We start from the raw sequence: 14,400 nt of genomic DNA, 5'->3' as shown, positions 1-14,400 counted from the left end.
CGCCACTAAGGAAGCGACGACCCGATCCTTGGTTACTTGACACCATGCCCAGATCACGACACGGCGTGTCACGGGGGTGACGACCCGGCCCTTGCCCATTTAACACCATACCCGGGTTCCGATATGGCGCGTCGCTAAGAGGGTTATGCCCCCAATGATTTTCTTTCGGGTTTCATCTCCATTTAAGTGGCTAAGTTTTTACATTGGCTCGCCACGCCTAACACAACCCTCCTCCTTTACTAGGGCTTGGGACCTGCTATGCTGGGACACCAAAGGCGCCCCACCATAGGCGGAGTTTATCATGGTATTCTCATGACCCATAAATAGAGCCATAAAGAACCAAGGTAAAACCTATTTCTCATGAACAATGAAATCATAATTCGACTTCTACAAAAGTCTAAGCATTACTAAGCACTAGAGATATTGACCTATTCATACTAGCAAGGTATAACTAAGGACACCTAATTATCAAGGTAATCATGCAGCAACAGTATTCGACCAACTCCTAATTACTTAATGCACATCTCACAGGACTTAAAGTGTAATAAAGATTTGTAAATACTAGAGAAGGGTTTATGCTCCAGGGCTTGCCTACGTTGCAGAGAAGGTTAGTTTCCACAGAAGGATCCAAAATCTAAACTTGGCACAAACACCATGAGTGGATGGACCTTCTCCAAAACTTGATCAACACGAGTCTTCTCACTCCCATAAGCACTACACATAATAAATGATGCTTTGCTTAACATGATGGACTACATGCCATGATGCATGATGAAAGACACACGAGTGCATAACATAATTCTAACAAAGTTAAGAAAGTTCAGTACAAATTTCCTTCACCAAAGAACTAGGGTTATTATCATAAAAGCATTTTAGTTAATTAGCTATCTAGTTATTAGTTGTCTATCATGAAAGGAACTACACTAGCATGAACTAGCAAGAGATTAACATGTATCTTAAGTCATGACGATTATAAGGAACTAATAATTAAGGCATATTAGTTATTATATAAACAAGTTGATTATGTGGTTATTAAGAAGGCAACACTTATCACATTACACTAGTCAATCAAGGCAAGGTATTTAACTTAACATTGAACCATGTTCTACCATGAGTATAAGCAAGGATCATTACATGACCTAATCACATACATCGACTAATTAGTCATTTGAGTAAACTATTTTATTTATTAACTAAAAAATTAATCATGAGCATAACATGAAAAGGATTAAGTTGCCAAGCAATAGCAAAGGGCTTACTGTTCCAAGGTCCATAATCAAATCCAAAATTCACCAAAATCATTCAAGTATTTTCCTAATTCATTTTAGCATTCATTAATTAAGGAAAAAGGCATTTAAAAGCACTTAAATTAATTAACAAATTTATAATTATCAAAACAGTAACAAACTATTTGTGAAGGTAGGTATTCGCATATAAAGCATACACAAAAATTTTCATCATTAAAGCATAATTATTTTAGCCTATAAAAATCATGAAAAGGTCCATTTATTAATCAAAAGAAGTAATTTTAAAGCATGCAAAAACTACTGAAAATGACCAACTAATATTTTTCCAAGGTAGAGCATCTCATAACAAAGCTACACAAAAAATTTATAATTTTCTCACATTGCTAGAATTAGTTATGGATTAAACAAAATTAGTATCATTTAATGATTTTCTAAAAAGAATAAACCGCTAGAAACTTTTCTTATTCACCGCTCCCTCGCCCATAGTCACACCCGACTCTGCTCGCTTTGACCATGGCCAATCCAGCGCATACATGGCAGAGCTCACCGACGGTGAGCCGGCTAGCGACGGGGACTACCTCGGTGCACTCCTCTCTCCCTTACGCACCCACCTAGTCTACTAGATGAATGTCTAGGGAACTACAGCAAGCCAATGCCAAGGAGGTCACCCATGTCTTCCCCTCAACCACGTGAACCTATCTAGCGAGTTGGTTGAACAAGATAGGGTTTTAGCTTGAGCTCCACGTCGGCCATGGTGGCTTGGCATGACGGCGCGATGAAGTTCCGACCGCTACCAGCCCTAATTGACCTAGCTATGGACGGATACATAGTCAAGGTGCTCACCTTGACTTGCTAGGCCTCATGGTTGTCATGGATACACGACGGAGATGGCTAACAATAGTGAGGATGGACGTAGCGGCCTAAACTGGTGGTGAGGTCAGTGTTTCGGCGTGGCCTACATGGTAGCGGTAAAATGGATAAGTCGGTGAGGATCATGGAGTCGAGGTGAAGCTGACACAAGCGATGGGATGGCAAGAGGGGCTTTGGAGGAGGCTAGCCACGGTGAGCCACTTTACGATGGTCATGGTGAGCTACCGTGGTGAGAATCCGGCCCATGGCCGATGCTGGCGAGGAGAGGTGGCGTGAGCGACTCAAGGGGAAATGCAACGATGTGTAGAGCTATGTGTAGGAGGAATTGGATGGAGGGCAAGCATGTGTGATCAATTTCACCGATGAGCCAAGGGTGCACGGTGGCGGTGGAATAGGGGAAAAGAAGTGGCATCCGGTGGTGTTGCGTTTTAACGAGCACGGGCAAAGTGCCTGGGCATCTAGCTCCTGCTTGAGCATGGCCACATGAATAGCTGCATGTCCACGCATGCGAAGGCAGCTAACGAGGGTTGTGGCTGACTCTAGCAAGCAGACTGCCTACCTGCTGCCGGTGATGCAACTGTTCATGACTGAACCTAGATCTTCAGCTTCCTTTTTCTCCTGATTTTGCAAAACAACGTAATGTTCACCCTTAAGCAAAATTGTTCATTGATCATAGATCTCCAAGTTTGCTTAAAGGTTCAACATCAAAATATTTATGGTTTTGGAGATTTTAAAGTGAGAAGAGGGGCACTTTGAACTGCAAAACTAAATTTTCAGTTAGGGTTTGAATATAGTTTTGGTTAGCAACATTGAACAATTAATTAGTGGCTAAACATTGATTAAACATTTCAACTAGTTACACATTAACAAAGATTAAGCATAGTACCAAACAAGGGAACAAAGTTTGGACATATTTTATTCATAAAAATTCATTTGATAATTCTGCACAGATTGAACTTAAGCACTGGTTTTCAGGGACTTAACCAAATTGACTAAGTGTGGAAAACAATGTTAAATTCAGTTTTTGAAGCTTAATTTTAACATGTTTGACTTGAAAACATTTCACTCCTTTGTTTCTATACTCAAGAGCACACCTTAAACAATAAAGTTTATTTTGGCATAATTTTAATTATTTAAACAATTTCATAAATATAAATTCACAAAGTACTTTAACATTATTGTTATCAACACCTCATGCAACATATGAAACACTATATATGCAACATAACAATGCTATAAATGAAACATGGAGTGCATACTGTAACAACCCAAAAATCCATACACCAAAAATACCAACTACAAAATTTTTCTTAAAACTCCCAGGTGTTGATGAGGGTCATGTATAGAAACCCAACCTAAGAGATGCATTAGGTATAACCCCAACCCAAGTCAACATATAAGCATGGCATGTCATTTGTTAATTATGTTTATTTAATTTCTAACAAATAAAGTGTTGCATACATTGATAACTCAAATTGTGATTTGGATTTCCATTTGCTTTATGTTATGCTTAACAACTCCTTTAAAGAAATACACCATAAAGTAAATATTACTCAAACCAAAGAATAAAGGTTTAAAGAGAAAACTAATTCTATTTTTGTATAACAAAACTACACCTATTTTTGTTATCCAAAATAGCTAAATAAATTCCTAATATTTATATAAGAATGTTGTGGGCCTCATATCTAAAACTCCAATGAATATGGTGCACCAATTTGGAATTCAAATTTCAAACCAAATTTGAATTCAAACAAAGGAGAAGAAAAATAAAACAAAATAGAAAAAGAAAAAGAAGAGGGAGGCCTCGCAAGCCGCCTTGGCTAGCTCGGCTTCGCGGCCTAGCCAGCCCAACCGCGCCCACCTTCAACCTAGCTCGTGCGCACGCAGGCCCATGAGCCTGGCCAAGCACGCCGCCCACGCCCACGCGCCTCCCCGCTCCCCTTGCTGCCGCTGCCACTAGACCCCACCCGTCAGCCTTCCTATTCATCTTCTCCACCCACGCCTTAACTGTCCGCACGACCGGAGGCCGACAGCGCTGGCAAGAGCGGGCCGGGGGGTCACGCTTGGGGCATGGCCTTGTTCCCCTTGTGCTGCGCCTACGCAACCACACGCGGGCCATTAGATGCAATGCACGCGCCTCCACCACTCGATCGCCGTCCACCATGGGTGCCATGGAGCTCGGCTATAAAAGCCCTGGCCCTGAGAGCCCCTAAGCTCTCTCATCGCCCCGCCGCCACTTTGTGGCCATCCACTGCACACCTGAGCCAAGAGAGAAGAGGGAGAAGAGGAAGAAGAAGGAGGAGCACCGAAGCCGCGTGATGTCGCCCGTGTCGTCGGAGCGAAGGACGTTGCCCCGATCAAGCACGTCGACGCTGCTGCTTGGCACTGCACGGCTTTGTCTCTACATGGCCATGACCCACCACTGCACCGCCATCCTATCTCCCACAACACCAACGGTGAGCCCCGGTCTTTCCCCTGCTCACCGCTGGACTTCGCTGTTTTGGCCATGGCGCTCCACACCGGGAGCGCGTAGGCCAAGGCCATCTCTGGCCTCTGGGTACACATGCACTCATGCACACATCCACGACCATGCCGAGACCGCCCCACCGGTGCCTCGTAGTGCTCCTGCGTGCCTCACCGTCGCCACCATGCCGTCATGGACGCCGTGGAGGCCCTACCGGCCACATGGGGACCCAAAGCCCCGCCTTAAGTCCCTAGACGCCCTCGTCGTGCCCTTATCCGCCCAGCCGAGCCACCAGGGAGCTTACATGCTTGACCTCACCATCGACAAGCACCACTGAGCCGCCGACCACCATGGCCAATGCCCAGGGAAGCCCTGGCCACCACCATGACCCTACCACCATACTCGCTGGTGCCTGGCAAAGCTTTCCCCCACCTTAATTGGATTCCAGCACCGCCGTAGGACCACATCGGCGAGCACATCACCAGTGGGAGCGCACCGAGGATGGAAGCAGAGTCCTCCCCTCGCTGGCCGCATGTGCCTACACTCGGTGCACGTGAGCCAAGCCGAAAGGGAAAGATGGTGGACTCGGTCCACCGTAGACCAGCCAACGGTCCATGGATCATGCACCTGTGTTCACCATGGGCCACACAGTGCGGGCCGCACGGTAGACGAAGCCCAGTGGGAGCCCATGGCTATAATGTGGCAGCGCCACAGCTTGCCACGTGTCTGGGCTGGCCCAGCCCAAATCTAGGCCCAACGGGCCCAGTTCAGACCTGGTCCGCGTTGACCGTTGACCGGTCAACATTGACAGTTGACCTAGCCCCACATGTCAGCGACATAGAGACTCTAGACCCACTCGTCAGTGAGTGACATCATGCTGACGTCATGACGACGTCACGCGGGTCCCACCTGTCCGTAACCACACAGTCAAGGTGACGTCATGCTGATGTCATGATGATGTCAGCTGTTGATGTCAGCAGTCCTAGCCCCACATGTTAGTGACTATGAACCGTTGACTCACCTATTGACTTGACGTTGACTTTGACCAGACCCACATGTCAGTGACTCAGGAGCCTCTGGACCCACCTGTCGGAACCGATGACGATGATGACATCATGCTGACGTCATGATGACGTTAGCAGGACCCCACTTGTCAGCTCAGAGCTGAGCCAAAGATGTCATGTTGATGTCAGCATGCCACGTGGACCAGTCACAGCGTGACACGTGTCAGCCTAGGATTAATTCAGCCTTTTTCCATTTTCAGAAATGACTTAAACTTCAGAAATTCATAACTAATTCATACAAACTCAGAAAAATATGAAACTAGGACCAAAATTCATCTAAAATCGAGCTTTACGCAATGAACCCTTGTTTGAGTGCATTTGGATCTTTTGAATTTTCATTGCTTCTCTATGCTATTCTATAGACGTCACTAACACGACTATAATGTGATCGTTGTAGACTCAGAGGAGAACCAGACGGACGAGGATCATGAGTACCATGAGGAGTACAGAGACAACTACACTGAAGGTGCCACATCCCACCCAATCTCAAAGCACCCATTACGCATGGCTAATATAGAACTGCTATTGCTTTACTTTACTGCTACATTCATTCTATGATAGGACTTGCATGGTAGTATGCTTACTTGAAGGCCTTTACCTTGATGCAACCTTACCCCTGCATACCCTGCTATTAGGCTAGACACACGCTTACTGCTATATATTTCATTACTTATACTTCTACTTCTACTATGCTTATACTACATGCGTGGTGGAAACTGGTGTTATTTGGACTATGGGGAGAGTGCTGCATGTGTGACTTGGGTGTATGGAGGGTGAGGGTTGTGTCGACCAAGTTGGAGTATACGACGAGCCTGGGGCAAGTCTTGTCGTGGGATGCTACCTGGGCACCCCTAGAATGGATACCTGTGGTGGGTAAATGGTATATGAGGTGGCCCTAGGTGTGAACCTATGATGGGAGGAGCCCAAGGTGGAGGTGCTATGGTGGCACGGTAAATGGAAACCCTGATGAAGACATTCTGGCTTGGTCATCCCTAAGGACTTACTAGTACTCAGATTCACCGGGAAGCCTTACATACCACTCGCCCTATATGGTGCGGGACGACCAGATTACTTGGTAGGATATTTGCCACTACTGCTAGGTTGATAGCGGATAGCATAAGGAGGTACGGGGCGTAGAGGATTTCCCCCCACACCCTTCTGAGACTTCATGGAGACCTTGTGGACCTAGCTCATGACACACAGTTTTAGCCACCCCAGACTAGACTTGGGGTGTACCAGGGCTGAATGGTAGAGTGGCATTATCCTAGGCTAGCAAGCAGCCGGAAGCAGCCTAGTTGATGATGGCCAGCAAGGAAGGCAGGATCTTGTGGTTATGTAAAACCTCTGCAGATTGTATGGTTGATCGATCAATACATATGCTGACTTATCGGTTATGGACCTTTCCTAGGTTTCTCTTAAACTAGATAATGAGATGAGTCCTTCTCTTCTTCCCCTGAGAGAGAGTGTCAGTCATAGCCAGGGGCTATGGGCCTTGAGACAGTGCCGAGGGGGAGTTGGCCTGTCGACTGAGTGATGGTATTGTGATGTGGTGATGACATGGAGATGGTGGTATATCGATCCCAGGATCGAAACCTGGCTCTAGACGGAAATGGGGTGTAATGGGTGTAGGAATGGTGTTAAAACTTGACTATACTATTATATACTTGATATGCTAATATATATATAGGAAACCCTAGCCTTATAGGTTCCTTTTGATTATATCCAACTTGCATCCAATTTCCACAAAGCAATGCTCATAGGGTGGGAGTGGCCAGTACAAATTGTACTGATAAATTTTGGCACATAGGTTCTGCTAAGGAGCATAGCTCCGAGGAGTTTGATGGTTGAGGGGTTCATTGCTATGCTCAAGTTTGGCGATCTTATCCTCAAGCTATTCTGAATGAATGCTACTTTTGATTCTGCCAATACGGTGATGTAATAATTTATGTACTTCCGCACTATTTGTACTCTGATATTATCGTTGTATGGATGTGATATTCGACTAGAATTTGGGTAATATGATCTACAACAGTCTTATTACACATCGACTCTGTGGATTTCCCTTCATGGAAATCAGGGGTGCTTTAGTTGGTATTAGAGCCATACTTGACCATAGGACAAAACCCTCAGAAATAGATGATAGAATAGGACATGAACAACCCTTCTTTTGGTTATATACCGACCCTGCATTTACTTTTATGCAAGGCTTATCTATCATTGACCTGCTGACACCTGTTCCTTAAAACATGAAGATGGCAACGAACATCGACTGGCCGCCTCTAGGACCGCTACCTCTAGACCACGCCAAGCTTACCTTCAACCTATGTGAGCTCGGGGGTTTTGCATAGACCCTCTGTCGAGTTCTCGTCACATTAGGAGTCCCTGACGAGCTTGTCAAGGTCACCTGCACCAGGAAGCCAGCTCAAGAAGGAGGAAGTGAAGGACCAGTTGTCACCTCAGTCGAGATCCTAGCTAGCACTACCTTACCTTCTATCCCTAGCTTTTACCGAGATGACGATAGAGGCCATAGTCGAGGAGGGACTGCAAGCTATCTCACACAAGGCACTTCGTAGAGTGATGAGGGACCACTATGAGCACCTGAAGATGACAGAGTTCCGTCTACTCCCCTAGGCCCTCGACCTCAGCCTTACCCCTAATGAGTAGAGCTTTGTAGCCGGCAGAGTTATCTTTACTGAGGAGGATAGATGCCTTCGTGTCTCAGCTATCCACATACTAGAGCAGGACAGGTATGTGACCCAGCTGGAGCAGAGGAGACATCAGGACCAGGCCCTTTTGTGGGAGTACCAGGAGCGAGACTCGTAGGGAACACATGAGCGAGCTAGTCTACTAGAGGCCATTGCCAAGCTATAGGACGAGCTCAACCGTCATGAAGAAATCCACCGAGCCGAGGTCGCCAACTTACAGGACAAAGCCATCGACCTAGGCAACAGAAACTACTACCTCGACAGCAAGGTCTTAGAGTTGCAGAGAGAGTTGGACGACAAGAAGGCCAAGTTCAACCACAGAGGAGACAGAGAAAGGTCCAAGGGGATTGATATGCTGAAAATCCAATCTCAGAACAAGACCATGACCCAAGAGCTAGAGGAGTTTAGAAAGAAGGTCATTCACAACCAAGGTCACCTAATCGAGGCACTCAGGCAAACTGAGTACCTACAGGACAAGTGTGAGAGGACATGGCAGGCTTGGCAGAATTCTGACAGGAAGCGCCTCAGGAGAGATGAAGGGTATGTGGGATCAGCTACCCAAGGAGATTCGTAGCAAGACGAAGCCTAGGGTAGAGGAGTTTGAGTTAGCCCCAACTTGCCTCAACCTAGACGCCTGCCCTACCCTACCTAGAGCCAAGCCTACTGAGGAGCTCGCCGAGGCCTTGAAGTACATGTCCCTGACTTCACAAGTCGAACGAGGAGATCAAGATCGAGAATAGTTGTATCCTAGCTATGGTGTATGAGTTAGAGTAGAATGACCCTAGCGTGGTCATGAGTCATGTCAGTAGCTTCCCTAAGCTATACCCCATGATGTACCCCTTATGAGATGTAATATGAGACACTATGCATAGTACGATTCTTGCAAGTCTCCAAGTGTAGCTACTGGAGATGATGCTACGTAATAAAACCCATGTAATGAATGCTTTGGATCTTATTGCATTTTATGGACCTTATTGCTTCTTTGTAATGAGTGTTGGATAGAAAAAATGTTTTTCTTTAAATCATCAAAATCATGTAATCATACTAAATTATAAGCACTTATGGCACAACACTAAGATTCCTATGATTTGTGTTGCAGATGCCGAACCGCCGATCTAATCGTCTAATGAACCATGGACGTGTGCCCACCCCCAAACCAGTCGAACCAAATGGGGGGGGCATGGTGGCAACAACCGTGGGCCGTGGCCATGGCCATGGACATGGAGGGATACCCTTCAACCTGGAGAATACCCCACTGCCTAAGGAGAACATTCTGCCACCACCACCACCGACCCTAGCAGAGGTGATGGCGCAACAGACTTAGCTTCTCGCAGCTCTTGTTGATAGAGCAAACCAGGCACCAGGGAGGACAACAGTATGAATTCTAGAGGAAGTTGGAAGGATTTCTGAAGCTAAGGCCACCTACCTATGATGGCACCGACCCTGACCCACTTGTAGCCGATGACTGGCTCAAGGAGATGGAGAAGAAGCTTGACCTCACTACTTTCACTAACGATGAGTGTGTTGGAGCAGTCGCACACCAGCTCATAGGTGCAGCATGCGCCTGGTGGGACAGTTTCAGTGATTCCCATGAGGACCCTACCAACATCTCGTGGGATGAGTTCACCGAAGCATTCACTGAGTATCACATTCCCAAGGGTATCATGGAGGCCAAAGCTAAGGAGTTCTACAACATCAAGATGGGAAAAGCTAATGTAGTCGTAGATGCCCTCAGCCGCAAGAGTTACTGTCACACTTTGATCACTGAATCCATACCACCTGATCTCAAGGAAGAGATTGATGATTTCCAACTTGAGATACTACCGCATGACTTATTGAATGAGCTCCGCATATAGTATGATCTCATAGATCGCATCTGTCAAACTCAGAAAAAATTGTGAAGAGATCGAATATCTCCTGTGGTCTGATGAAACTAGGCTATAAGACCAACCACCAGGAAGATGAACAAGGAACCATCTGGTTCAAGAACAGAATCTGTGTTCCATCTAACCCTAGTGCTACAAGAGGAAAATTTTGTCAGAAGCTCATGATTCCAAGTACTTTGTTCACCCTGGAGGTTCAAAGATATATCAAGACTTGAAGAAACACTTTTGGTGGAAAGGCATGAAGATAGACATTGCAGGACATGTGGCATGGTGTGACACCTGTAATAGAGTCAAGGCTAAACATCAAAGGCCTGTAGGACTACTGAAGCCTCTTGACATTCCTGAGTGGAAGTGGGAGAGCATATCCATGGATTTCATAGTTGGATTGCCCCGATCACAGAAAGGCAATGATTCCATCTGGGTGATTGTTGATCGTTTGACCAAGATTGCTCACTTTGTACCAATTAAGACCAAGACCAATGCCAAAAAATTAGCAGATCTATATGTTGAGTATATTCTTAGACTGCATGGAGCTCCCTCTTGTATTGTATCTGATCAGTGGTCCTCAGTTTGTGTCCCAATTCTAGGAAGCTCTACACAAGTCCATTGGAACTAAACTTGATTTTAGTACTGCTTATCACCCACAGATAGATGGATAGATAGAATGAGTAAATTAGATTTTAGAAGACATGCTTCACGCTAGTGTACTAAATTATGGCTCTGATTGGGAGAAATGCTTACCCTATGCAGAGTTCTCTTACAACAACAGCTACCAAGCCAGTATCAAGATGTTGCCATTTGAAGCTTTGTATGGCAGACCTTGTAGAACACCTTTGATGTGGTCCCAACTAGGAGAAAGATCGTTCTTTGACTCCGCTAAGATACAAGATGCTGAAGAAGGAGTTGCTCAAGTAAAGGAGAATTTGAGAATTACTCAAAGTCGATACAAGAGCTATGCTAACAAAAGAAGAAGAGAACTTGAGTTCAATGTGGGAGACTTCGTCTATCTCAAAGTATCCCCGCTACATGGAACTATCAGATTCCATGTGAAAGGCAAGCTTGCCCCTAGATTTGTTGGGCCATACAAGATCCGCAAAAGGATTGGAAAGCTCGCCTACAAACTTGAGCTACCCTAAGGAATTGATGGGTGTACATCCCGTATTCCAGGTCTCACAGCTACGCAAGTGTTTGAGAGTGCCTGATGAAGTAGTTCCAACTGATACACTTGACATTCAAGATACACTTGAGTATAAAGAACATCCTATCAGAATTCTAGGGCAGAGATACCAAAGAGACCCGAAGTAAGACTATTCCTATGTGCAAGATCCAATGGAGCAATCACACAGAGAGAGAAGCAACATGGGAGAAAGAGTCTAACCTCCGGCTACACTATCCTTATCTCTTTGAAGAGTATGTTATGCTTTAATCTCAGGGACAAGATTCTATTAAGGGGGTAGGACTGTAACAACCCAAAAATCCATACACCAAAAATACCAACTACAAAATTTTTCTTAAAACTCCCAGGTGTTGATGAGTGTCATGTATAGAAACCCAACCTAAGAGATGCATTAGGTATAACCCCAACCCAAGTCAACATATAAGCATGGCATGTCATTTGTTAATTATGTTTATTTAATTTCTAACAATAAAGTGTTGCATACATTGTTAACTCAAATTGTGATTTGGATTTCCATTTGCTTTATGTTATGCTTAACAACTCCTTTAAAGAAATACACCATAAAGTAAATATTACTCAAACCAAAGAATAAAGGTTTAAAGAGAAAACTAATTCTATTTTTGTATAACAAAACTACACCTATTTTTGTTATCCAAAATAGCTAAATAAATTCCTAATATTTATATAAGAATGTTGTGGGCCTCATATCTAAAACTCCAATGAATATGGTGCACCAACTTGGAATTCAAATTTCAAACCAAATTTGAATTCAAACAAAGGAGAAGAAAAATAAAACAAAATAGAAAAAGAAAAAGAAGAGGGAGGCCTCGCAAGCCGCCTCGGCCTGCTCGGCTTCACGACCCAGCTAGCCCAACCATGCCCTGCCTTCCACCCAGCGCGCGCACACGTAGCCCACGAGCTGGCCCAGCACGCCGCCCACGCCCGCGCGCCTCCCCACTCCCCTTGCTGTGGCTGCCACTGGACCCCACCCGTCAGCCTTCCTATTCATCTTCTCCGCCCACTGCCTCAACTGCCCGAGCGATCGGAGGCCGACAACGCTAGCAGGAGCGGGCCAGGGGGTCACGCCTAGGGCTCGATCGTCGTCTGCCATGGGTGCATGGAGCTCGGCTATAAAAGCCCTAGCCCTAAGAGCCCCTGAGCTCTCTCATTGCCCCGCTGCCACTTTGTGGCCGTCCACTGCGCACCCGAGCCAAGAGAGAAGAGGGAGAAGAGGAAGAAGAAGGAGGAGCACCGAAGCCGCGCGACGTTGCTGGTGTCGCCGGAGCAGAGGATGTCGCCCCGATCAAGCACGTCGAAGCTGCTGCTTGGCACTGCACGGCTTCATCTCTACACGGCCATGACCCTGCCACTACACCGCCATCCTATCTCCCACTGACACCAACGGTGAGCCCTGATCTTTCCCCTACTCGCCGCCAGGACTTTGCTGTTTAGGCCATGGCGCTCCACACTGGGAGCGCATAGGCCAAGGCCATCTCCAGCCTCTAGGTACACATGCACTCACGTGCACATCCATGACCATGCCGAGACCGCCCCACCGGCACCCCATAGTGCTCCTGCGTGCCTCGCCGTCACCACCATGCCGTTGTGGACTGCCGTGGAGCCCCTACCGGCCACATGGGGACCCGAAGCCCCTGCCTTGAGTCCCTGGACGCCCTCGTCATGCCCCCACTGGATCCGCAGAAGCCCTTATCCGTCTAGCCGAGCCACCTAGGGAGCCTACATGCCCGACCTCACCATCGGCAAGCACCGTCGAGCCACCGACCACTGTGGCCAACGCCCGGGGAAGCCCTGGCCACCATCGTGACCCTACCACCATACTCGCCAAGGGCCTGGCAAAGCTTTCCCCCACCTTAATTGGATGCCAGCACCACCGTAGGACCACATCAACGAGTACATCACCGGCGGGAGCACACTGGGGACTAAAGCAGAGTCCTCCCCTCGGCGGCCGCACGTGCCTGCACTCAATGCACGTGAGCCAAGCCAAAATGGAAAGACGATGGACTCGGTCCACCGTAGACTAGCCAACGGTCCATGGACCGTGCACCTGAGTTCACCATGGGCCACACAGTGCGGGCCACACGGTAGAGGAAGCCCTAGTGGGAGCCCATGGCTACAACATGGTAGCACCATAGCTTGCCACGTGTTTGAGCCGGCCCAGCCCAAATCCAGGCCCAACCGGCCCAGTTCGGACCTGGTCCATGTTGACCGTTGATCGGACAACATTGATAGTTGACCTGGCCCCACATGTCAGCGACACAGAGACTCTGGACCCACTCGTCAGTGAGTGACATCATGCTGACGTCATGACAACATCACACGGGTCCCACCTGTCCGTAACCACACAGCCGAGGTGACATCATGCTGATGTCATGATGATGTCAGTTGCTGACATCAGCAGCCCTAGCCCCACACGTTAGTGACTACGAACCATTGACCATTGACTCGCCCATTGACTTGACGTTGACTTTGACCGGACCCACATGTCAGTGACTCAAGAGCCTCTAGACCCACCTGTCGGAACTAATGACGATGATGACGTCATGATGACATCAGTAGGACCCCACTTGTCAGCTCAAAGCCGAGCTAAAGATGTCATGCTGACGTCAGCATGCCATGTGGACCAGTCATAGCGTGACACGTGTCAGCCCAGGATTAATTTAGCCTTTTTCCATTTTCAGAAATGACTTAAACTTCGGAAATTCATAACTAATTCATACGAACTTAGAAAAATACGAAACTAGGACCAAAATTCATCTAAAATCGAGCTTTACACAATAAACCCATGTTTGAGTGCATTTGGCTCTTTTGAATTTTCATTGCTTCTCTGTGCTATTCTATAGACATCGCTAACGTGACTATAATGCGATCGTTGCAGACTCGGAGGAGAACTAGATGGACGAGGATTGTGAGTACCATGAGGAGTACGGAGACAACTACACTAAAGGTGCCACATCCCACCCAATCTC

The sequence above is a fragment of the Miscanthus floridulus genome, chromosome 15, assembly GCF_019320115.1.
Source record: "Miscanthus floridulus cultivar M001 chromosome 15, ASM1932011v1, whole genome shotgun sequence".
NCBI classification, from domain to species: Eukaryota; Viridiplantae; Streptophyta; class Magnoliopsida; order Poales; family Poaceae; genus Miscanthus; species Miscanthus floridulus.
The sequence above is the reverse complement of the archived record's forward strand: the minus strand, read 5'-3'. Positions refer to the sequence as shown.